Source organism: Cydia fagiglandana, chromosome 18 (assembly GCF_963556715.1).
Source record: "Cydia fagiglandana chromosome 18, ilCydFagi1.1, whole genome shotgun sequence".
NCBI classification, from domain to species: domain Eukaryota; kingdom Metazoa; phylum Arthropoda; class Insecta; order Lepidoptera; family Tortricidae; genus Cydia; species Cydia fagiglandana.
Genome location: NC_085949.1, coordinates 12,776,912 through 12,801,271, shown reverse-complemented (window position 1 = coordinate 12,801,271; position 24,360 = coordinate 12,776,912). Strand labels below are relative to the sequence as shown.

General features: G+C 38.2%; 1 protein-coding gene across 1 annotated transcript in view; it reads right to left on the bottom strand.

The window, feature by feature from the left end:
- Positions 1-24,360, bottom strand: part of LOC134673182 (hemicentin-1-like) — a 246,486-nt gene that overhangs the window by 157,960 nt on the left and 64,166 nt on the right. The window lies entirely within an intron of this gene.

Here is a 24,360-nt window from a genome sequence, read left to right as displayed (position 1 = left end):
GCAGCGCAATTAGGGCAACCAATGTCACTTTTACGTTAGATAGAGTAAGATATCTATTAGATGTGAATTGGATCTCTAAGATTCATCCTGTGTAAATCGTTCAAGAGTATCTCCAGAATCGCGCAAATGTCAAATTTGACAAATTAGATCTTAAACATATCGTTACTTATCGTATCTTGGTGATGTCTAAAAGATATCTAATAGATATCTATTTCAAAATCCGAATCGGGCCCTTAGCCTTGCATTGGTTATTATCGTTAAATATAGAATCAGAAACGGATCGATGGACCTCGGTGCATGTTTGCTATCAATATTGGATTTAAAGCTATTCAACACGCGTTCATTGAATTTAATGTTTCCTTGATCCGATTTTAGCATCGCTAACTATGAATATAGATCGTCTTTAAATGGCTACAGTTCATTAGTAGGTAGATCGTATAATTCTAAAATTTTATTGCATCCTACTGAATTATACACCTAATGATAATGGGACAATGTAATTCACTAAATATAAGGCAATATTTATCTTATTGTAAGACCCATGCCATGTACTGACACTTAAGTACTTTTCAAGAAAAGTCACAGCCATAATGAAAAACATGTATTGTAGTATATCTGTATCGAAAATAACCATACGGCTCGATTCGAACTTTAAGATACGTCAAACATTATGGCTAGATACTATATGGAGTTATGTCAGTGTCAAAAGTGACGTTTTTCGTTTAAAGAAACGTCACTTATTGACATATCTAATCCATAATATAGTATCTAGCCGTAATATTTCACGTATATTAAAATTCAAATCGGGCAGATATTCTTTTGTTCTTTTACCAGGAATGAATACCAATAATTTTCCTAAAGGTTGGTTTGTTTGATAAACCTTTTATTATCTCTCTCTTGTTTTACGTGTTCAACACTTGACCTTCCATTCTACTTGAACTTGACATTTATGCCACGTTAGGAACGTTGAAAAAATGGCGGACCAAATGAACTGAGGCATCAACCTATGAGTTTGACAAACGACTCGAGACCCGCCTATCTTTTGTCCAAGTCGTTCGCGCGATGGCTACTGCGAGGTTTTTTTGTCTGTGACGATAATTTGCCTGCCTATATTCTTTTACTTACTTGTATAACATTATGAGCGTGAATATTTTTACCAGATTTAAACATAGGAGCAAAGAGCAGGATAGATTTTTAATTTTACCACCAGTATTATATTTATAGGTATTTAATGTCATTACTATACTAAAAGTAAATATAGATTGATTGTAAATTCATTCAAAGTAAATATAGATCGCTTGTAAACTACGCAAACAGTCATACGAAAGTCAGTGACCACATTTTCATTTATTTGTGCACGTAAATAGTAGCTGCTGAGTTATCGACATAAAGTTAAGTAGACAAATTACTGGTCACTTAATCTTTTCAAGTCAAGACAACTTAATATTTTTAAAATGGGATTCTTCATTGTCAATAACGAAACACAAGTAAAAACATATTAAAGGAAAAACTTATATGTCTAACTATTAAACTTATATATAAAAAAAAATGCTAGCTAGGTACCCAGAAGGCTGGGATAGCAATGCTAACCTGCCGGCGTATTACCTATGGATGGTTTCATCTACGTGATAAAATAACTGTCACCTTCTAACACCTTGGGATAGGTGACGGACACCATTTCATCACGCTGTCACGTAGACATAGAACGATCATCATATCCATACTGGGCGAGATAGTGGCCAGCCCTCTGGTCGCCGGTCTTTATAAAAGCTCAAGAGTTTCAATCCCAGACGCGGGTAATATTAGCTGCTACCCGGTAACAATTACCTGGTACTGCAATGTAACGAAAATCGCATGTTAGTTCTTGAACCGTCTGGGGCTTAAGGCATGCGGCCATCCAGAAAGTAGTAATTGTGAAAATTAAAAGGATATTATATAAACGCCTTCAAAAAGGTGTAGGTAAATATAGTATACCTAAAAGTTTTCTTTAAAGATAGCCTAAGATGATAATAGGCATTTTCCAAGGAACAGCCTTAATCTTGCCTATCTTCAGAGTAATTTGAAATTGCCGTTGTTTTCTTAGATAGGCTGGATAGATAATTTTGTTTTACCTAGAAGTATTTGAAATGTGAAGGGACTTAAACGAGCCGAGATTAGTTTAGTACCTAAATAATCGTGGCAAACTTTTTTGGCGTTATTAACGGAAAGATTTTCATTCGTCAGAATTTTCCTGAAAAGGCTGAATAATAGCTAAATTCATATATAAGATAAAACCAGAAAAATCATGAAAAAGTCCTTCCCAGATGAAAACCATCAAATGTAACACACATTACTTCGGCAACTTTACAATCGTCGCGCACAAAGGCCGTTCCTTATTAATTTCCTCCATTGTATAAAGCTCCTTTGTCGTCGTAATAATTCAAAAAAAAATAAGTCGACTTAGAATTTACTATAATGAAAAAAACCGGGCAAGTGCGAGTCGGACTCGCGCACGAAGGGTTCCGTACTATAATGCAAAAAAAAAAAAGCAAAAAAAAAACGGTCACCCATCCAAGTACTGACCACTCCCGACGTTGCTTAACTTTGGTCAAAAATCACGTTTGTTGTATGGGAGCCCCATTTAAATCTTTATTTTATTCTGTTTTTAGTATTTGTTGTTATAGCGGCAACAGAAATACATCATCTGTGAAAATTTCAACTGTCTAGCTATCACGGTTCGTGAGATACAGCCTGGTGACAGACGGACGGACGGACGGATAGGGTCCCGTTTTAACCTTTGGGTACGGAACCCTAAAAAGTAGGTATCGTATTTGGAAGAAACGCTTTATTAGTATCTTAGAAAATATCAGTAAAGAAAGAGTGATAACTCAAAATATCACTTTTCTTACCAAAACGCGAGTTATTTCGTAGTCTACATCTAGCGTCAAGTAGCGGAATTTATCAGTACTGCTAGTTAACAATAGATGTCGCGACGAACGAAAACTCTAATGCTCAACAATTTTCAGCTAATATTATAACCAGATTACTTAACATTCTGCTTATATTATTAGTTTTAAATTGTTTTAGTAGTAGGTACATTTTTCGTCAGTAGCGACATTTGTGACATCTGTGTCAAGTAGCGGTACTGATAGTTCTACTAATTGACGTTAGATGTCGACTACGGAATAACTCGCGTTTTGGTAAAAACCAAAACCCCTTGTTTTGGTTTGGTTTTGGACTATCGCCTAAACCTTCTTGTGCGTGAGAGGAGACCTGTGCCCAGCAGTGGGACGTATATAGGCTATTTTTTTTTAATTATTCATTCGCAATAACATTTTTACAACAAAACACTAAAACTTATAAATAAAAAAATTGCCCTAAGTCATGGTCCGGTGCCCAGAAGGCTAGCCGCAATTTATTTATTTGTTAAGAAAACTGATATATTATTATGGAGTTACCCTCTTTCTTTAGGTACTTATATTTCTCTGTTAGTATAGATGTGTAATTTGTGGGTATTCACAGAAATTCGCAACGTGCCCGTTCCCATGAAGATCTGGGATAAGTCGGCGTGCGCCTCTCATTTGTATCCCTGGCTTTAATGGAACTTTTTTCAGATCCCTTCACTTTTTCCCCGTCAGTTTTTGCCTTTTAATTGTCTTCGCTCCGCTCGGTAAATATTCTCCCAGTAATTGAATGCCACGTTAATGGCGTTTTAGGTAAATGGACAGTTAGTTAGGTTAATAAAATATTGATGTGAGAATTATTTACAAGAGGTACTAAGGTAGGTAAGGTAAAACGGTTTCCACTAAGTAAATCTTAACATAACACTTTGATTCAGAATAATATATTCTAGGTTTACTACTTATAGGTTTCGCTTTATAAAAAAATGTATCACAAAAAAAATTAAAACGGAATATCAACATGGTGTCTCTGACCATGTGGCTTTAAATCCATGGCTCGATTCTACACGCTAAACTGAGCTACTTTTATTATGGCACCTAACCCGAAATCCCCAAAAAAATGTTTACTATTTCATACATTTTGGCTGATCAGATGTCGACGTTTTCTATGGAAAAGCCAAAAAAATTTCCCCGATTTTAGGGTTGGTCTCATAGTAAAAGTAGCTCAGCGAGTAAAATCAAGCCCTAGATTTAAAGCCCCATGGTCAGAGACATACCTAGTTTTATAAACCTAGTTTTTCATTGTGTCAATAACATACTAAAATATCATGGAGAATGAAAAATATTTACAAGTGGAAAAACGTTTTCTCTTTTTGTATGGACGAGTACACATGTCATACTTCCCTCTTATGATTTTTTAAATCAGTTAAAAACATGCATGTCGAGCTATTTAACATACTTTTTACATATAACTCATACCTATATGAGTGATCCGATTGTACTCAAATATTTGGTAGGTTTGCGGCACATTTTTCATTTTATTGACTTTGGAAACGAATAAAATTACTGACATTTTATCAAAGCATAGTTAAGCGTTATTGGATTTTGCGGATCAGAGCAAACATAGAATTGAATTATCAGTTTAATTTCGGTCAACTTCCGCATTCGATATTTTCTGCGGCACCATAATAATTATAATATGCTATGAAAATATACAATAGTAGATTGTTAACCAAGGGTGGAAAGTGAACCATTTCACCCGAGATATTTTGGTGCTCGAACGAAGAGAGAGAGCCAATAGTTCGAGGGTGAGATGGTTATTTTTACCCGAGTTAAACAATAATTAATGGCACATCTATAATAATGTATTTTACATAATAAAATAAACACAACGGTTATTTCTGACAGCGGGTATTTAAAAGGTGAAAATCGTATCCTCAACACATCAGAAATGTTAAAACTTAGGTATCTACAAATTCTGTTCATAAGTTTTAATATTATGATAACGCCGCTACTAAGTAAAATTAGCCTTCTGTTATATCCATGTACCTAATTACTTTAAACTCTGTTATATCATTATGTGCGTCGTGAATATTCGTAATAAGTTTCCAGACATTATTTGTTTACCTATTTTTCTTTGTAGCTTAAAGTTTTAATACTAATTTGAAAGCAATTTATTTTTAGCTACCTAAATTTCCGATTTGTCCTTAGAGTTCCTAGACGGTTACTAAGGCATACAACATAGTCGCGTAACAAAGGTACTTTTTTATTTTTCTTCTTATTCTTCATAACGACCGTGTCCTTTAGATTTTTTTATCTTTCTGGAATGATCCACATTCAGTTCAGGGGCACGTACAGTCAGCAGCAGAAGTTACTAAGCGAGCAAGATGTTCAAACCTACCTTAACACTCTCTTACCCTTATACCCTTACCCTTGTACCCTTATTTATGCAAATAAATATTTTGATTTGATTTTTATCCTCTTAACAATAAAGTTGCGTCAAGATCATTTTGAACACCTGGCCCGCTTAGCAACTTCTGCTGCTGACTGTACAGAGGTAATAAAAGCGAATGACGGAATCATAAAAGGGTTGAATTTATTGATTCGCATTGACGTCTGTGAAGCGATGCAAACTATGCAAACAGCCGTGGCGCGCCGCACCTAGCGAGCGCAAATAACCGCAAGCAACGCAATATGGACCCTATTGAAAACACTTATGACCCCTTATACCTTTTCATTGTGCACTACGACCCTTCTAGTCAATTTAGATTATTGTTATACTGCAACTGTCAGTTTTTATTTGTTTTTCCGTTTATGTGAGATGGCGGGATGTTGATGTTTGCTTTCGCCAGCCATTCTCGAAATCAAGGGGGTTTTTTATACCCGAAAGGCCGATCTAGTTTTATTTATTATCAAGGGTGGATTGTAATATTTAAGAAATACGCGCCTGCTTTTTACTAATAAAAATATGTAACAGAGAACGTAGAATCGTCATAATTATATTATATATATATATATATACTCGATACCAATTACACAGTAACATAATTTTCTGATTTTACACTACCTACCTAAATAATACTGGTTTTCTGACTGGCACAGATCGGTATTCAGCGATAAGATCGCCTGTAATCTGTACTTTTTTTTCTTATTAGTAGGTATACAAAATAGAATATTTGTATTGTATTTTTATACTAATTACAGGTTCCGTTGGTTTACTCCAAACCCCCCCCCCCTCCCCCCCGTTCCAAATAACATTGCCTGGAGGCAAGATATCGGGTTTGCATCGATTCGTGAATTATTTGACCATTAGCTAAAGTACCTTGTTCGAACCCTAAGTGCATTGGAACAGAGTGCCACTTCTCCAAGTAGCCTTTGGAATTATTTGCTTATAGGGATGGTATTGGTTAAAACTAGAGTCCGTTGAGTCCTCTGCATTAAGACTCGAGTCAGTTATTCAGACTGTTATAACTAAAACTCGACTTGTTTAAAATTCGTTAAAGACCCGAGTTTTTTGTAGACTTGAAACCTTTTCAAAAAACTCAATTTTTGTACTAAATTTTTGAAATGCATGGTCCATGTAAAATTCATAAATAAATCCTACAATTACACCCATTGCTTTCACTGTTATTTAAATGATAATCATCATCATCATCATCATCATCATCATCATTTCAGCCTATAAACGTCCCACTGCTGGGCACAGGCCTCCTCTCATGCGCGAGAGGGCTTGAGCTATAGTCCCCACGCTAGCCCAATGCGGATTGGGAAATGATAATAAAACCTACAAATTAGCTAACGCAGTTCTTATTCCTTATGAGTTGCGCTTAAAAAATACTCAATAAAGGACTCGGGACCTAAAAGTATCGGAAATTTTGTCGAATTCTTCAAATTTAAAATAGAATAGAATAGTTTTTTATTCCTAAACACACAACAATAGATAAATATAGAATAAACAGTGAAAAATAACGTGTCACGAAATGGCCCCATCTCAACATGTTGCTGGTGACTTCCAGCGCTGATCTTCCGATTTAGACTCAAGAGACTCGAGTTCCGAGGGTTCCCCTATCTATTTTGCAACGCTTTTCCCGAATAGACTGACACGCGCCTATGAATGCATAAACAATTTCCATAATACCGTATTATTATCTGCTATGAGATTCTGCGCGTCCCACTATATCCCACATAGCATTTTATTTGCAGGGGAAGATAGTCAATTTCTTATAATGGAATCAATTTGTGTATATTGAAATATTACGTCTGCGTTTGGGGGATAACCGTTGCCAGTACGTTCACCTTTATTCTATTGGTATTCGTCCAATTTCATCATGTTTTTATGACGGATTTTACACTGTTCAGCGGTGAGGTGGATAATGCCGGTTCAGTTGAGGCGAAGATAATTAAAACCGTCTTGTATAGTCACAAATAATTATATTATCAAAAGCACAAGTTACATATTTAGGTGTAATGTGAAGTATAAATTATTCTCGTTCCCATGGTAATATAATTCAAGGATAGAATAATACCATAGATAACTATGAAAAGGAATTAGTCTTCTGTTGGACTTGCCAACATGCTGGGGCGGGCCGAAACCTTCGCCTTAAATAATAATAAGTCCATAATTTGCTACTAAAATAGGTATAACCTCATTACCCAGCATCATGGTATAATCCAATTAAAGAAACTTATGTTTACAATGAAAGCTAAACAATAAAGAGTAACATCTTATTAAACGTTATTCAAATCCTACAGAAAAAACAAGAGAAAATCAATATTATTGAGATCATCCTAAGAAATATTACCTAAATAACAACAAATACAACGCATATGTTGATAAACGCAAGAAAGAGAACTAAATGTACTCTCTTTAACTTCTAAGTAGTGTTAACAAGGCAGCAGTTTACCTGCAAACACATAAGAGTTATAATCAAAGAAACAAGAACCTTGTCAAACTATAAACTTAGCTTACACACATATTTAGACATACTTAGTGTCCAAACTTAAAGGTGTATTAAAAACACAATGCATAAAAGCTTACTTACACAATAGAAAATTATTCAATGGGTAGCACAGCAAAACCGCTTAAAGATCGTTTGTACACCTTTTTATTAGGTGCCAAGAGGTCTACAACGCGTACCTTATTATCATCACCAGGATATACTTTAACAATTCTGGCCATGGGCCATGTCATGGGGGGAGAGTTAGGCTCTCTCATAATAACTAACGAACCAACTTTAACATTTGGTTGGCTATCGCGCCACTTGGGACGACATTGTAATACATTCAAATAATACTTATGCCATACCTTCCAAAAGTGGCCTTTAACCTTGTTACAGATCTCCCAGAACTTTAATCTATTATTAGGTAACTCGGCCAAGTCCGCTTCCGGGAAGGATGTCATAGAAGTACCAATCAGAAAGTGGCCAGGCGTAAGGTAGCTGTAATCGTTAATATCGTCAGCAGTTACAGGCAAAAGTGGCCTAGAATTCAGGGTACCTTCAATTTGACATAAAATAGTATTAAGTTGTTCATACGTCAGTACATAAGCCTGCAATATGCGCTTTAAGTGGTACTTAGTACTTTTAACAGCAGCTTCGGCAAGACCAGCAAACACTGGTGAATAGCTTGGCACAAAGTGAAAGGCAATACGTTGCTGTGCCGCATAGGATTGCACCAGAGTCTGATGATCCTGTGATGCATTTAAATTGTACAGCTCAGCTAATTGGTTCTTTGCCCCCTTAAAGCATCCACCATTGTCACAAAATACGCCGGTCGGAAGGCCTCTTCGCGCTATGAATCGCTTGAAACATGCAAGGAAAGCATCAGTGGTTAAGTCTGAAGAGAGCTCCAGATGTATAGCCTTTGTCACAAAACAAACAAATACGCATATATAGCCCTTTGTCTGTAAAGCCTTTCTAACGCGAGAATTCTTTACTGCTATTGGACCTGCAAAGTCGATGCCGACTTTTTGGAATTCTCGGCAGGCCGTGACTCTTTCAGGTGGCAAAGAACCCATCAGCTGTTTTGCACACTGAGCTTTCATTCTGAAACAAGGTAAGCATTTGTTAACTATACTTTTTACATAGCTAAGACCATTTACAATCCAATATTTATCATTTAAGCTTGACAATAATAACTTGGGCGGAGAATGTAGCAGCCTAAGGTGCTCGTGCTTTACAATAAGCTTTGTTATGCGAGATTCCCTTGGTAGTATTACAGGATGTCTTTGTGAGTATGACACATTTGCGTTTTTTATTCTGCCACCAACTCTCAGCAAACCATGATTGTCAAGAAAAGGATGTAAGGAGTTGAGCGAACCTTTAACATTATCTAAGTTAGCCTTGAGACTCTCAATTTCATGTTTGAAGTAAATGCCTTGCTCACGTTTTATAATCTGAAGTAAAGCTAATTGAAGCTCCTTAGCGGAGAGATACTCAAGATTATTTGTGTCTTTAGTTTTTAAATTAGAGAAAAACCTCATTATATAGGCCATTACCCTTACCATTTTGTTGAGATCAGAAAACCTTTCTAAGAAATCGTAAGGATCTGATCCTTTTTGGGAAACTAACGTCACCTTGGCACTAGAGGGCGCCTTTTTCAATTCAGGTAGGTCATCGATTGTAGGAGGGTTAAGCTTATCATTAAAATTATAGTTACCTTCCTGTAGAAAGCTTGGGCCGTGCAGCCACATGGGTATGTGACGCAGCTCATCTGGATCTGTACCTCTGCTCAAGCAGTCGCTCGGATTTTCTCCACTGGGTACATACAGCCAGCGCCATCTATCTGTGAGATCTCGAATCAACCTGACCCGATTGGCAACAAAAGCTTGGAGCCTTAAAGGCTCTGTTTTCACCCATGCTAGCGCAATTTGCGAGTCAGAAAACAGATATACATCTTTTATATTTAATTGCGATTTTAGCGATTCATAAACTCGAGCGATTAGTTTAGATAATAGTAGCATGGCACACAGTTCTAAGCGAGCTATGGTGAGCGTATCCTTATTGCGGGGGTTGATTCGAGATTTAGCACAAAGTAATGAAAGTGAAGCATTACCGTGTTCGTCGACCACCCGAAGATACACACAACAGCCGTAACCAGTCGTGCTACATGCATCAGCAAAACCTATCAATTGCAATGCAGAAGCATTGGAGGGGATATGCAGGTTCCAGGTATTAATAGTGAAGGGTTCCATTTGAGATAATTTGGAAGCAAATGAAGACCACTCCTGAAGCAGCATAGCTGAAGGAACCTCATTCCAACCTATTTTTTCAGCATATATTTTTTGCATGAAAGCCTTTGCCTTCATGATAATTGGCGCTATAAAACCTAGCGGATCATAAAATTTCGAAATATAGCTTAATATTTCTTTTTTGGTAGGTTTTTCCTTTTTGAAGGCCTCGGGGCAAGAAAAAACAAAGACATCGTCTCGCATATTCAGTTTTAAACCTAACGTCTTTAAATATAAATTATCTTTCTGGAAGTCTAAGTCATCAAACTGCCGTTTATCGTTGGGAATGCCCTCTAAGACTCTTTGATCATTAGATGCCCACTTGTGTGTATTGAAACTACCCTTACTTAACAACTCCCTTAATTAGGATTGTTCATTTTTTTTCAAATGTTCTATTTCGAAAACCATTTCGAGATATAAGGTTTTTAAACAGTTTCCGACATTTGCTGCGATATAATAATTGAGGATTGAAGATATTTCAACAAATATCCTTATGACCTTAGTTTGACCTTCTCCTGGGCTGAATGTAAAGTCATTGCATAATAAAAGTTATCGAACCATAGTAAATAAATCCATCACTCACGTAGTGTCAAAGTTATCATTGTCATCGATTGTCATAACAAAATTTTTCAGTTAAACCGCTGCGCTTGTTTGTTACAATTTGATTTATAATTAATACCTAAACAGTAGATTTCATTGCTTAATAATATATCAAAAACCTTGTTCCTATGTGTGGGAATGATTCACAAAAATAATAGTTCGAATCCACGAAGACCTACGACGTGAAAGATGGTGCCGTGAATTAAACTTGGAATAGATACCTACTCCACGTGTTACACACAGTATTGCTGTGAGAATCACGTCGATGTAAGTATAAAATTAATATTAATTTACTACAATTAAGTATTTAAAAGCTCACTTTATTGGTAGGGCCGTGGTATCTATTTATTTTCTGTGGTAATGTAACCAGAGTATCTAAAGGCAAACCGTTAAACAGAGATGGTGCCTACTAGAAAGAAGGAATATACAAGAATACATAGCCATACTCAAAATTCAGCCTGAAACTGCTTTAAAAAGATATAATTTCTAATTTCCAGGTACATGTTGCAGTTCAAGCTGCTGATATCATGTTGGACAAGACTTAATAAAGAGTTGTAAATAATAAAACATGTTTTTGTTTACCTACTTTTTTATTAATTTGGGAAATATGTTATATATGTTTCCAAAAAAAACAGTAACTTTACATTAAATGTATGTTTATCATGTTCTGCACGAGCATCTGACAATGATGGCTTCTTGTTGACCATCCAGAAGAGAAGTGTATGGTTTGTTATTTACTCTGTTCCCAGGCATTATTTACGGTCGTAAAGTATTACGACGATTAATAATTAATATGACGTTCGTTTCAATACAAAATGCTCAACCTTGTTCTGGGCCCAAGTGCAGTTACATATCTCACAGCTGTATCTAAATAGGAATCACGATGACCTGAAATAATAGGATATAATTAGCAAAATATTTGAAGTTTGAAAATTGGCATGTTCCTAATATAGTAGTATAAGTATGTAGTGCAATATCCAAACAATGGTGACAAGCCGGTAGAAAGCACCCACTGGGTGCTAAGCTACCTTTAGCAATGGACGCTTGTAACGATTTTATGAATCCAATCTTCTTACAAATCGAATCAGTTAAAATATATATGATGTAGGTAACTTACATTTGTATTTTTGCTCCCTTGATTTCAGCCAAGTTATGGTTGGAGTTGGATGCTATATGGATACATACTCCAATAAAACTAAGTTATATTATATAACGATTGCGATTTGGCTTCCATCATAACCTTTAAATCGGAGTTTGAAAAACACATATCATCTACATAGGTGCAATTTCTTAATATATAAGCTGCAAGTGGGAAATCACTTTCAAACCTATCTGCTAACTCTAGTAAGCATCGAGTGCTTAAATATGTACTACTCTTTTGCCCATAGGTAACAGTATCTAGCTGTATGCATTTTAGAGGCTCATCGGGATTGCTTCTCCACAATATATTTTGCAATTTGGCATGCATCGGATTAACATCAACACATCGAAACATGCGTCGTATGTCTGTGGAGAAGGTATAGTTGCCTAATCGGAACAAAAGCATTATGTCAAACAACTCTTTTTGTACCGGAGGTCCGTTAAGCAAAATGTCATTGAGCGATACCTTTTTGTTAGTTTGCAAAGAACAGTCAAAGACTACCCGGGTACGTGTAGTTTTGCTAGAGTCATTAATTACAGCATGATGGGATGCAAAGTATAGAGGATCATTCTCAAAATCCAATTGATTGAAGTCAATATAGTGCCCATGCTTCAAGTCTACATATTCATTGATGAACTTTTCATAATCTGATAGCAAATTTATATTTTTGTGCAATCTTTTTTCGAGGTTAAGGAACCTATAATAAGCCATATCAAAAGAGCTACCAAGCACATCATTGACCTCATTCAAAGGAACTTTCAAAGGCAAGTCAACCTGAAACTTGTTATTTTCTAACACCGTTGTGCTCTTAAAAGTATCTTCACACATTTGATGCTCCGACATGCGTTCACAAAAGGTTTCAGGTATACTCTCTACATTCCAAAATCTTTGTAGACTGTCATTAAGACTTGAGTCACATTGTGTACATAAAAGCGTTACCTTACTTTTGTCACTGGTTTGTTGTCGCGGTAAAGCCCCACCTATGATGTAGCCAAACTTTGTATTTACAACCGTCGGGTGTGGACTGGCTGGGTCTTCAACAGGCTGCGCAGACCGCTCCTGCTGACCCAGAACTGGCTCCAGAAGGAGGACCTGGAAAAATATGTCAGCACCTAGAAGTAAATTGATCTCAGACGGCTGATGGAAATCAGCATCAGACAGAGTGATATATCCCATCAGGTATATTAATAGCGTCCAATTTGATCGCATTTTGTGGCAGCTGGCATGTAATTTTTTCCATTACATTGCAATTCGCAGTGACTCGGTAAGGCATGGTCAAAGAATACACATCTAAAGGAATAGAATACTGTGTATCAGTACTTTTTCCTCCAGCACCAATTATGTTGCTGTTGTCCTTGCTTGGGGTCAATCCTAAAACATTTATTAATTTAGTGGTGGCTAAAGAGCTTCGTGAATAACAATCTAAAAGAGCTTTCACATGAACCTCACTACCTGTCCGTGAATATAACTTCACTCTGACCGTGGGTAATAGTACCCCATTATGCCCCAAGTTTGATACTAAAGAAACTTGGGGTTGGTTAGCCGAGTCCGGATGCAGTAAGGTATTATGAGCCTGTTTGCAAGTACTGCACCGGAAATGAAAGCGGCACTTTCCATTGTGTTTGTTTAGACAGACAGAGCATAGGTCATTATTTTTGCTGAAAGCTATCCTTTCACTACTAGTAAGCATTTTAAATTTGCTACAGTCAAATAGTCGGTGATTAGACTTACAATAACTGCAGGCAGGCGAGGCAGTCGCTGTCACATTCACCACTGCCTTGTGGTGAGACTTCCCGGGTGTGGGCGACGGCTCAGCATTCTCCAGTGCCAAGGCGCGTTTCTCCAAGTACAGCAGCAACTCGGTGACTGTGGGCTCCTCAGTGTCATCACGCTCCAATTGGTATGCCCATGACGTGTAGGTGTCTAATTTACGGTACAAAATAGCCAATATAATAGGATTCCAATTATCTGTACTTACATTTAAATTCTTTAATGCAGATAAAGATTGTTTGATGCATGACACAAACTGTCTTAAATTTGCAGGGTTAGATTTGACCAAGGCATTTATATCAAGCAAGGCATTAATGTGTTCATTTACAATTTTGAACTTATGGTTATACCTCTCCTCTAAAAGCTTAAGAGCCTCCTCGTAGCTGCCTTCAGCTAGAGGCAGGTTCTTAATCAAGTCAAAGGGTTCATTTGCGAGAAATGAGCGCAAATAGTACAATTTTTGGACATTGTCAATTGACCTATCGTTGTGTATTATTGCCTTAAACAAGTTAATAAAACCTGTATATTCACTATACTTACCAGTGAAAGTTTCAACTTTTATAGTAGGCAGTTTAGCCTTTTTGCAGGAAGACGCGGGAGCGTCAGACGAGGGCGCATCAGACGAGGACGACTTGTTTTTAATAGCCTCATTGAGGATAGTGAGAATGTTGTAGTATTTTGCCTCATAGTCCTCCACATCCTCCGCGTCCGCTTCGTCTAAGGCTAAAATCTCCTTATTACATTGTTCGTAATCTTTGAATAACTCTTCTATCCTGGCGCGCTTCGTTTCCAAGTCGGAAATTGCACTAAGGCCAACATCATTCTCATTATTGCTAAAGTTGAAGAGACGAGTGATTGAGGCCTTGGTGTAACCTCGTGCAGCTCTGCGACTTAAAGGACTTAAAGTACCACATAAACTTAGGTATAGTGTAAACTACTTAACATAGGCACAAGCTTCACTCCCTACAATGACCAGTAAAGTTCAACCATGAAATGTGTTTTAAAGTATTCGTTAGTTGGCAGCATTGACAACCCAATGCTGCAATGGCGGCTAATATGAAAAATTATTTTTTTCGCGACGAATGACGAATGACATTTCGACGAATTACATAATTAAAATTGTAAATATTTTGTAAAAACTTGCGCGATGCGAGGAATGTAGATTCTCGATGTGTAGAAGCGAAGAACCAACGTGATGCTCGATGCGACGAATATAAGTTTCGCGACACACGCGCGTTTTTACTTGAAATGTAGATCCACGATGGCCACGATGAATTTGAAGCGTGGGGTGTGCGTGGGACCGACGATATGCGCGATGCGACGAGTATGTTTGCGTCGCATGCGAATCTTTGCGTGAACAGTTGCACGAATATATGACGATGAATGTATGCAGCGAATAGGTATTGCACCCCTATTGTTTCGCGCCGCTTGCGTACTTCTTTTTAAAAGCGTGAATATTCTTGCACGAAGAAGCCGATGGATCGGTGACCATTTATCGCAAGCCGGAATTTTCTATCTTCGTCCTTTCTTCTCTGTCGAAGGACCAATGTTCAGCGGTGAGGTGGATAATGCCGGTTCAGTTGAGGCGAAGATAATTAAAACCGTCTTGTATAGTCACAAATAATTACAAAGAATATATTATATTATCAAATGCTTACCTTGTTTCAGAATGAAAGCTCAGTGTGCAAAACAGCTGATGGGTTCTTTGCCACCTGAAAGAGTCACGGCCTGCCGAGCATTCCAAAAAGTCGGCATCGACTTTGCAGGTCCAATAGCAGTAAAGAATTCTCGCGTAAGAAGAGCTTTACAGACAAAGGGCTATATATGCGTATTTGTTTGTTTTGTGACAAAGGCTATACATCTGGAGCTCTCTTCAGACTTAACCACTGATGCTTTCCTTGCATGTTTCAAGCGATTCATAGCGCGAAGAGGCCTTCCGACCGGCGTATTTTGTGACAATGGTGGATGCTTTAAGGGGGCAAAGAACCAATTAGCTGAGCTGTACAATTTAAATGCATCACAGGATCATCAGACTCTGGTGCAATCCTATGCGGCACAGCAACGTATTGCCTTTCACTTTGTGCCAAGCTATTCACCAGTGTTTGCTGGTCTTGCCGAAGCTGCTGTTAAAAGTACTAAGTACCACTTAAAGCGCATATTGCAGGCTTATGTACTGACGTATGAACAACTTTATGTCAAATTGAAGGTACCCTGAATTCTAGGCCACTTTTGCCTGTAACTGCTGACGATATTAACGATTACAGCTACCTTACGCCTGGCCACTTTCTGATTGGTACTTCTATGACATCCTTCCCGGAAGCGGACTTGGCCGAGTTACCTAATAATAGATTAAAGTTCTGGGAGATCTGTAACAAGGTTAAAGGCCACTTTTGGAAGGTATGGCATAAGTATTATTTGAATGTATTACAATGTCGTCCCAAGTGGCGCGATAGCCAACCAAATGTTAAAGTTGGTTCGTTAGTTATTATGAGAGAGCCTAACTCTCCCCCCATGACATGGCCCATGGCCAGAATTGTTAAAGTATATCCTGGTGATGATAATAAGGTACGCGTTGTAGACCTCTTGGCACCTAATAAAAAGGTGTACAAACGATCTTTAAGCGGTTTCGCTGTGCTACCCATTGAATAATTTTCTATTGTATAAGTAAGCTTTTATGCATTGTGTTTTTAATACACCTTTAAGTTTGGACACTAAGTATGTCTAAATATGTGTGTAAGCTAAGTTTATAGTTTGACAAGGTTCTTGTTTCTTTGATTATAACTCTTATGTGTTTGCAGGTAAACTGCTGCCTTGTTAACACTACTTAGAAGTTAAAGAGAGTACATTTAGTTCTCTTTCTTGCGTTTATCAACATATGCGTTGTATTTGTTGTTATTTAGGTAATATTTCTTAGGATGATCTCAATAATATTGATTTTCTCTTGTTTTTTCTGTAGGATTTGAATAACGTTTAATAAGATGTTACTCTTTATTGTTTAGCTTTCATTGTAAACATAAGTTTCTTTAATTGGATTATACCATGATGCTGGGTAATGAGGTTATACCTATTTTAGTAGCAAATTATGGACTTATTATTATTTAAGGCGAAGGTTTCGGCCCGCCCCAGCATGTTGGCAAGTCCAACAGAAGACTAATTCCTTTTCATAGTTATCTATGGTATTGTTCTATCCTTGAATTATATTACCATGGGAACGAGAATAATTTATACTTCACATTACACCTAAATATGTAACTTGTGCTTTTGATAATATAATTATTTGTGACTATACAAGACGGTTTTAATTATCTTCGCCTCAACTGAACCGGCATTATCCACCTCACCGCTGAACATACACTAATAAAAATGATAACGCTCTGGTGGCCTAGTAGCGGTGAGAGCGTGCGACTTGCAATCTGGAGGTCGCGGGTTCAAATCCCGGCTCATACCAATGATTTTTTCGGAACTTATGTACGAAATATCATTTGATATTTACCAGTCGCTTTTCGGTGATGGAAAACATCGTGAGGAAACCGGACTAATCCCAATAAGGCCTAGTTTACCCCCTCTGGGTTGGAAGGTCAGATGGCAGTCGCTTTCGTAAAAACTAGTGCCTAACTACGTCAAATCATGGGATTAGTTGTCAAGCGGACCCCAGGCTCTCATGAGCTGTGACGAAATGCCGGGATAACGCGAGGAAGAAGAAGAAGAAAACTGATAACGCTCGTGAGTTTTCACATATCGTGTGTGTATTGATGATATTAATATATTAAATTGTAATTTTATTCTGAAAGATACCCGTGGCGAAATAAAACAAATACACTCATGGACAAAAAAAAACCGGGCAAGTGCGAGTTGGACTCGCGCACGAAGGGTTTCGTACCGTAAAGAAAAAAAAAAACGGAAAAAATGCAAAAAGAAAACGGTCACCCATCCAAGTACTGACCACGCCCGACGTTGCTTAACTTTGGTCAAAAATCACGTTTGCTGTATGGAAGCCCCACTTAAATCTTTATTTTATTCTGTTTTTAGTATTTGTTGTTATAGCGGCAACAGAAATACATCATCTGTGAAAATTTCAACTGTCTAGCTATCACGGTTCGTGAGATACAGCCTGGTGACAGACGGACGGACGGACGGACGGACGGACAGCGAAGTCTTAGTAATAGGGTCCCGTTTTACCCTTTGGGTACGGAACCCTAAAAACGACCGCAAAGAATAAATAGTTAAATTACTAATTGTGAAATTACTTTATGTGCTGTAATCGAGTTATTAAATGATTTTTTTTTGCGTTCCTCTTTTGTCCAAATATAGAAAAATACTCGTACCTACACAAATTTGGTTTTAAATTACTCCTATTTTAATCCTACAACTGAACTATTTTTACTTAATGTTAAAAACAAAACTAGCTACTGTTTTTCACTACGATCAATAGGATGATGCCACGAGGAAAGTCTGCGCAAAAAAAGTTAGTCTGAAAATATTTATAAAGAGATCAGACACCGTATTCCAAATGCCTCACTGAGCACAGTCGTGTATTTATCTGCAAACAGCCAGGTTAACTGTGACATTGAGACTCGCATAGTTACAGGTGTTACCTTACAATGGTTCTCACTTAGACGAATGATCGCCTGTGCTCAGTGAGCGATAGGAATCGAGCCGGTGCTCGGCAAAGATGGTGGCGACTTGACGCGAGCTGAAAGGATTATCCGGATGACGTTAATGACAGAGATGAGTGAAAGAAACAAAAGCTTATCTTTTCTTATCTGTTAGTAAGCCTAGGATTTCAAATTTCAAACGAACCAAGCTGGTTTCCATTTTGAATTCCGTGACAGTGATATTAAAAGTTCGTAAGCCGAAAGTCAACAGTGTATAACGTAACTGACTATTATTGGATTTTCGGTTGAACTTTAAAATGGCGAAGACATCTCGAGTTTTTTTTTGTTTTTGCCTTGTGTCCATGCAATTTTGCATCTCACGGTACAGTTTTAACTATCGATACGTCCAGCCAATAACATACACACACACTTTGGCGCTTTGATCGTATCGATATTTTATAAGTTAGCTGTACCTACGCTTAATGGCTCCTCTACACGATGGGCCAGCGCCGGCCACTCCAAGGGACGCAGCCATGTAGTAGAATGAGATAGCAATATCATTTTCTCCCTCTAACGACCAGCGCTGGAACATCGTGTAGAGAAGCCATAGCATTGTACCTACATAATAATTATGCATTACTAACTAAAGGCATATGGCGCCCCTTAGCCATCCCTATGAACAGTATGGTTCAACCTTCGAACAGAATCAACTCGGGTGCTCTCGAGCTAGCGAGAGAAATGAACAAATTATTAAATCTAAAGGATGACTCACGCTAGACCGGGCCGGGGCCGAGCCGAGGCGACCGATATGTCATTTTCTATGACGGCTGATCGGTAATCACGTGGTGCTTTCCATAAAAGACGAAGCTCCGGCCGGTCCGGCCCGGTCTAGCGTGAGTCAACCTTAAATCGGGCTCTGGGATTTTTTGGAACACCAAAACTTTCACATCGCATCATATTTTGTACGTATGATTAAAACGAGCATTTTTTCTTCTCGCTGAATGGTACGAGTACACGCAGATATTTGTAGTCCACACGAGTCCGCCCGCGCTGACGCCATTAAAACGGAATAATGAAACACCTGCGGTTTCGCTCTGTTGCCGAACTATAACTCACTAGATGTGACACGAGTAGGTAATATTAAATGTCATGTCATGTTGTAAATGTCATATTTATAAATCACAAATTTAGTGATTTGTAAACACTGAAATAAATGTTTGCAGCCTCGAAGCTGCGCGCCACACGGCGTGAAAATATTTAATATTGCTTTGCCGCGCCCGAACCCCCTCGGGTTGCAATGAAGTAACAAATTTTGATACTAGGTCATCATCATCATCATCATCATCTCAGCCATAAGATGTCCACTTGAATGCTGTAGGTACATAGGCCTCCCCCTTGGACTCCCTCCATTAGTACCGGTTGGAAGCGACCCGTATCCAGCGTCTTCTGGTGGCCTTAACAAGGTCGTCTGTCCATCTTGTGGGTACTACTGTGGGTATAAGTACTAGGTACTCACACAAAATTGGGACGAACTAAGTATGTATGTGTTACATCGGCCAACAGGTCGGTTTGTAACAACAAAATTGGTTTTAGTATATAGGTAAATAAAAAAATATGGCCGAAATATATTAATGTCATTATTTTTTTTAATTAGTTCTGCTATTTTTTTTCACTGAATGGGTTCTGGAAAACGGCTATTACTCATAAAGGGTATTAATTAATTTTGCGCGTGCAAAACATTCTGATTTTGCGGGGGAAAAACGAAGCACTGCGGGTTTAGGGATTCTTTGCAATCGATATAAAAAGCAGCGTGCATATGCATAAAGAGAAAATACTTGTACTTATCGACCCAAACCTGGCTCGGATCTAAATTGCCCACCTAGAGACATTTACACCTCTAAATATCATAGATTTTTTTTGTGTGTTTTTTTATCTGTATTTTGTATGCAATTCGACATTAAGAGACCATATACATCTCTTAGTAATTGTAATACGTTAGATTGAATTGTTAGTTTTATTTTATAAAATTGTTGATGTTATTATTTTTGCTTTTATGTCAATTCAATCTTGACGTGTAAAAGTGCCCTTGTGGCCTATTTGCTGAATAAATGTTGATGTTTGATGTTTGTTTGATGCCCTTGATAAAATATTTTTTATGATCCCGTAGTATAAACTACTATTAAATACGAGTTACCAAAGTCCCTTCCAGTCAGTTAAGTGCCTGTCGTGAGTGAGATCGTAAATAATAGTACAAGTACTAGGTACAGAAGATTCACTCTCTAATAAAACGCGTTTGTTACTATTAGGACAGATATGACTACTAGGTGGCGCAAGCGCCGCGTGTGGCTTATGGCTTCTCTACACGATGGGCCAACTCCGGCCACTCCAAGGGACGCAGCCATGCGGTAGAATGAGATAGCAATATCACTTGCTCCCTCTAACGCATAAATGCGTCCCTTGGAGTGGCCGGCGTTGGCCCATCGTGTAGAGGTACGTACCCATTATGGGTAGCCCCCAAAATTGGTGTGGGATGAAGGTACTTGTTGCGACGCGACGAAATCACGGAGTGTCTCTTCCAGTCAGTTAAGTCCTTGTCGTGAGTGAGATCGCGTCTCTCTTTGTTCCGGGGCGTCCGCGAAGCAGTTGCACAAATAATTATGTGCATACAATTATTCCTGTCTCCGTTAAGCGCCAACCCTCGCGTTTTGGCGTATATGTTTTTTTAAATTAAAAACATTAATGCTCGCGTGTTAATCCGGAGGCGTGGAATTTGCGGGCTTTTAGGAGTGCTGGTGATTATGTTAATGCCAGGCTCCTATTCCATGTTAATCCGTACATATCGGTCAGCTGGGCATAAGCTTTAAGTAGGCCGTGACCTTCAACAAAAACTAGTAATCGGAGTTGACAGATCTGATAGATTTTAACAAATTATACGGTTGGGTCCTGGGTAATTTATAGAATAGGGTTGTACATTATCTACGAAGGAACGAGCGACATCCTTAGCGCGGTGCTGCCAATAGGGATGGATGTTACCGCCGAGTGCGGTAGAATATAACCTGGTAAAAGACCTTAGAATAAAACCCTGCATTTCTGCATTTCCACGAGCAATCAAAGTCATGTCATTAGGCAATTCATCTCATCGCACTTATTGTTGCGCGTCGGCCTCCAGTATACCACGAGTTCGCTATTAACATATTCGCTAGCGACTGCATAAACAAACTCACAATGCATCTCCCGCGTACGTACTGACATTGGTGCAAGCGAGATGAACTGCGTTTGAGTTAAGGCCGCGTAAATCTCGTGGTAAGGCCCATTTTCACCATTTCACTAACCTGCGGTTAATTGGTTAAACCTGGAGTTGCTATGGTTACCAGTACAATTTGACAGTAGGTTAACGGTTTAACCGCTTAACCCCGAGTTAGTGGGATGATGCTAGTGGGCCTAAGGGTACTACAAATTTTCAGTAAATATTAAATAACAAAGGCACGTCAATAAACTCGTTCAGATTAGAACAATTAAAATATACATTGACGTAATTGGCCCACGCACACGTATTTATAAATTTGTTTATTACACAAATAGAATACCATTAAACTTGCTCGATTATTTAAGTCTACTGTGTAATTCAGAGCTATTATAATCGTCGTATTTCAGTAAAATTTACAGTGCTTTTATTTTAGAACCTTTAAGGCAAAATAGAAAAAGGAATAAAGAATCATCAATTATTCAGAAGCTGAATAGTTAAGTGGAACACTCAAAGGTAAATCCCAATTTTCAGATTTAAAGTTGGTTTATGTGATTCATATTTAATAGCGAATACGTTTCAGTTATATGAATAAAAGAATCAATTTAAAAAATGCACATGGCCATTTTTTTTTTTTTATTATGCATGGGTTTACTCATGGCCACAGACCTACCCGAGCCCTAGCCGAGGCGTAGACGTGGCCTACGATGGAGCGAGCTCGCCCAGAAGGTGCCTGTTCACTCTTGATTTGAAGGTTGCCGGGCTATAAGAGCACGGAAATATAGACGCCGGCAAGGAATTCCATTCCTTGGCAGTGCGCATAAGGAAAGTAGAAGCAAAGCGCTTAGTGCGAATTGGCGGAATATCTACCAAGTAAGGATGGAAACCGGCCGTGCGTCTAAAAGTCCGATGGTAGAATGGGGACGGTGGAATGAGCTCGTGTAGCTCTTGGGCACACTCCCCGAAGTGCAACCTGTAGAATACCGACAGGCTGGCGACTTTCCGCCGATGGGCCAAAGTCTGAAGCTTAGCCGTTAGCTTCTTGTCGCCAATCATCCTCCTGGCTCTGCGCTCCACTGAGTCCAAAGCGGCGAGTTGGTATTTAGCTGAGCCATCCCACAGGTGGCTGCAATACTCCATACACGACCGGACTTGAGCTTTGTAAAGTGTTAGAAGCTGTCCAGGTGTGAAGTATCGCTTCACCTTATTTAGGACGCCCAGCTTTCTGGCCGCAGTTTGTGCTTTAGACTCAATGAAGCTGCCGAAGCCGAGGACTGAACTCAGCTCCATGCCGAGGAGTTCCAGGCTGTCGGCAATAGGTACAGATATTTTTAGATGCCATTTATTTTTAGATGAAATTTTAAAGTTTTATTAGTTAAGTTTTTATATGATATTACATATTATGTACCCATTCCAGTATGGATAATAAAAAAATCCGTTAACAGTTAACAATAAATATATTTGTTACTGCCCAGTGAATATGATAACTATTTAACAAACCCAAAAAAATCTTTCCACCCTTTCTACATATCCCTTCTTCTGACTTACGTAGGTACTAAAAACATAAACATGTTCACGTTCAGATTCCATTTACCACATTCTGAACAGCCTATGTCGTAGGGCTGTCTACCGAACATTGTGGCCCATATTAACGGCAGGCGCACAAAAGACGGTGCTCGTATATCAAACTAACGTCACTCCAATGTCTTCCTTCCGCGCAGTTTTACTTCAGAAATGCCCATTCTTTTTTTATTGAGCATTTAGTGTATAGACCTCTGTATAGGCTTTGAGTGGCAACATTTTTATTTAAGAAAAACGTACAAAAGTTTTATTGAATAAACTATACAGGGCAGGTTTTGTTTTTTTTTAATTCGTACTTTACACTCTCGTCTCGTGCTTGAGGAGGCTTGTGCCCAGCAGTGGGACGTATATAGTCTAAAAAATATTTATTTACTTTACACAGTATCTTGTATGAGATCACTCATTAATCAGATGTAGCACTTATACATGACTCGAAAGTAATAGCTAATAAAAATCTACTATCCCGACCCAAAAAAAATGGTTGTCTGTATAGGCGGTTTACGGACGATAATTTTACGTAATAACGTCATAAGAAAACATTACCATTACATTACGTAACGTTGCCAATGGAGATCTGTCCACAACGTTACCACGGAGATCTCTCCACAACGTGTCACTTTTTCGTACATGCTAACGGTGTTCATCGTTTTATAAGACGTTATAACGTCAAAAACTATTTGCCTTAAAATTAATAATGAATTTGATTTATTTGGTTGAAGAATTATTTTAGAAACTTGCAAAAACCAATTACTTATATATTGTAGATAACGTTGCAGTATCTAACTCTTAAAGTCATCTTTAAAGTTAGATAATTACTGCACAGAATATTTGAACAATAACGGACCCGAAGACAATCGTTTAAACAGCACAACTCGAACATCTCCCGAAGTGAAGTTGTTACTTCAAAAAGAAGTCATTAGCGAAGTTCCTAACTTCGTAACTCAGGGGAAAATAAATATTTTCAACTTGGCGCAAAACAATTCTGTCGAGTTTTAGCAAGAAGGCGTATTTTTATATTATCTTGGAGGCATTTACGTCTTTATCTAGAGAGATAACAATTGCAATTTTGCTTACTCATTTTCGACAGTGCTGCTCAAATTAGACCACTATTTTTGTAAGAGTTTTCGAAACGATAATATTTCATCAATTCCGAAATATAATAGGAACGGTTTTTTCGCCATGTAAAAATACGAAATGTACCTAGGGCTTGCATTCCGGAATTCCGGAATTTCGAAATTCCGGAATCTCGGACAAATTTTCCGATATTACAATTCCGGAATTGATACAACTGAATATCGAAAATTCCGGAATTGGATTTAAGT